Source organism: Mustela lutreola, chromosome 3 (genome assembly GCF_030435805.1).
Source record: "Mustela lutreola isolate mMusLut2 chromosome 3, mMusLut2.pri, whole genome shotgun sequence".
Taxonomy (NCBI): domain Eukaryota; kingdom Metazoa; phylum Chordata; class Mammalia; order Carnivora; family Mustelidae; genus Mustela; species Mustela lutreola.
Genome location: NC_081292.1, coordinates 159989047 through 159992257, shown reverse-complemented (window position 1 = coordinate 159992257; position 3211 = coordinate 159989047).

Below are 3211 nucleotides of genomic sequence, written 5' to 3'. Positions count from 1 at the left end.
CGAGGAAGGACCATGGTGATGAGACAACATGAGTCAGGGGAGTTACTTGGGAGAAGAATGTTCCAGGCAGACGGAATGCCAAGTACAAAAGCAAGAGTGTATCTGGCATGCTTCAGGAACAGTACAATACCTGATTTGCTAGAGTGGAAACAGTGAGAGAGAGAATGGAAGGAGCAGGGAGTCATATCATGAAGGAAGTTCAGGGCACTGGTGCCATTGGGCAGTTCTTAGCAGTGGGGGGGTAACATGATCTAAATAAAGCTGTGAAAGGATCACTCTGCTGTCCTGGTGAAGAGTAGCAGCGAGAAGACCAGATATGAACCATAGTAATAATGCAGAGAAAAAAGATAAGAGCTCAAGTTGGAGCTTAACATTGAAAGTGGTGAGATAAGCAATCAGATTCTGGATTTATATTGAAGCAGAGCTGGCTGATGATTTGGAGACAAGACATAAAGGAAAGAGAGTCATTATGATGACTCCAAGATAACAACATTTAACTCTGTGGGTCCATGGAGCCGTAGAGATAGACTCGCTACTTACTGAGATGGGGATGAAAGCAGAAGGGCATGTGAACTTGGGAAAAGGAGATTAGACATCCCAAAGCAGGCGACAACACAGAGTTACAAATGGAATTCCAGAGTTTAGGAGAAAGGTGCGGGCTGAAGATAACATGTAGAAGACACCAGGTGTTGAAGGATCTGAAGCTGAGTTTGGAGGGGATCACCTAGGGAAGCGCAGATGGGAAAGGTTCAAGGTCAGAGACAAGCTCTGAGGCACTACTGTGTTTACTGAGGTACTTCTTGCCTGGGCTGCACATTGGAATCGCCCCTGGATGTTTAACAAAATTGCCTAAACCTCTCACCTTGCCCCCAGAGAGTCTAGTTAGAGACCTTTAATTAGTCTAGTTGAGACCTGGGAATTTATGCATTTTAAAAGTTCACTGGTTGATTCTTTTTTTTTCTTTTTCTTTTTGGAGTATCATTGACACACAGTGTTACATTAGTCTCAGATGTATAAGTAAGTGATTGAACAAGTTTATGCATTATGCTGTGCTCAACAGAAGTGTAGCTCCCACCCATGCCCACACAATGGTACTACAATACCCTTGGCTGTGTTCCTCAGGCTGTACCTTTCCTCCCCATGATGCATTTTCTGTAACTGGAAGCCTGTACCTCCCCCTCCCCTTCGCCAATTTTGCCCAGACCTTCATGCCCCTCCCTCTGGCAACAAACAGTTTGTTCTCTGTATTTATGGGTCTACTTCTGCTTGGCTGGTTTTATTTATTTATTTATTTTTAGAGCCCACTTCTAAGTAAAATCAGCGGTATTTGATAAGGTCTATCATATGGTCTTTTCCCTGACTTATTTCACTTAGCATAATACCCTCTAAGTTCATCCAGGTTGTCGTAAGTGGCAACAGGTGATTCTTACATGCATCCCAAATTGAAAACCACTGGTCTAGACGCTGGAGGGAGTGGAGTGGTTCAGCAGAGGAAAGGGAAACAGTGTTGTTAGTGAGACAAGAGGCGGATAAGAGATCTGGGTTACAGATTTCAACTGAAGAAAATGCTTTAAGCTGGAGAGGCTGACCAATCAAATACTGGAAAGTGGGGAGACTTGACCACTGTGGTTTGTAGCAATGAGGAGGGCCAGAGCAGACTCACTGGAGAGGTAAAGATAAAAGCTTTCCCTCTTTCCCTCCCTCTCTCTTCCCAGTACCTGCCTTCCCCTCTCCAGTTCTTCCTCTCTCCCCTCCTCCACTCCCTCCCTCCTCTTTTAATAGGAGCTTTTGAAGTATGTTGGCATGCTCATGGGAAGGATTTGGCAGAAACGAAGACATTTGTGAGGCAGGACAAAAGGAGAAATTTCTGAAAGAATGTCCTTGAGTGTAGACAAGGAACTTTTGGTATTTCTTTTGTCTCAATGAAATAGACAGCCCAAAGCGAGAATGTGTTAGATTTCTGAGGCAGGAGAGTATCATCATTCTAGGAGAGAGGGAAAATGAATGGACTGGGACCACATGAGATCAGTGGTCATGAAATTAAGCCAGTTATCATGGTTATATGTTTTCACTAGCCACTGGTCGCTGTGTGAGTAGAAGTGCAGAGTAAATAAGACTATTGATTTTTACCAGGATTGGGTTCTTACCAAAACCATACAAAAAATGGAGTAGGAGCATGAATTTTCTGAGTGAATACAAACAAGTGTTTATAATTTTGAACTATGTAGTGTCACATGGATAACAGAGAAGCTAAGATAGGAAGGAGATGGAGGGGCAGGAGTAGGTGGTCGGATAAAATAAATCGGGTCCCTCTGGGGTTGAGGAATAATTGAAGTCTGGGTACTAAAATTAGTGTGCTGGAAACAAAGGCTGCATTCTTTCTTCAATGTGAAATGAAGAAGGAGATGCAAAATCAATTGCTTGTTATAATAGGTTTTTTTTTCAAATTTTAAATTTAAAACTGGTCAATAAAGTAGCATTCATTCATGGGAACAAAAGGTGTGTGACCTACTGTATGAGAGGGTGAGGGGGGCTGAGATATGGCGGCAACAGGGTTGTTGGAGGCGTCCACAGGATCGTCAGGCTTATCTCTAAGGATCCTGAAACCACTTAAACCCACAGCAGGAGCGTGGGAGAGATGCCCGTGATCCAGGTCTCACTCCTTAAGGAAAGGAGAAGGACCCTCCAGCCTGTAGTTGACTGCCTTACAAAGCAAAACAGCACGTGGTGAAGACTGATGGTTTGAGCGTCAAAACTGGATTTTTAGGGAAGCAAAGGGTTCTCTAGTTTGGAAGGAACAATGTAGCGGTGTAAAGAACCCCTACACAACTTTTAGGCATAATGAACAAAATCTGTGGAAGGAAAAAAACCACCCTGCTTGAGAGGGCTATGCAGTTTTTACAGCAGACGCGAATGAAAGCAGTATTTGTGAATTTATCGACAGAGCAGTATGGAGTGACAGTAAAGACCAGAAGCTCTGGAGCCTGATTGTTTATATTCCAGTCACAACTCCTCTACTTACTAACTCTGTGCTATTAATGCCTTAGTGCTTTGACTTCCTAATCTATAAAATTGGGAGAATTAACAGCATCTGTCCCATAGGGTTACATGCTGAGGAAATGAGTCACTACCTTGTGAAAGACTTAGGAAGACACCTGGCATGTATTAAGAACACGTGGTCAGATGTTAGTGGTGATGATGATGATGATGA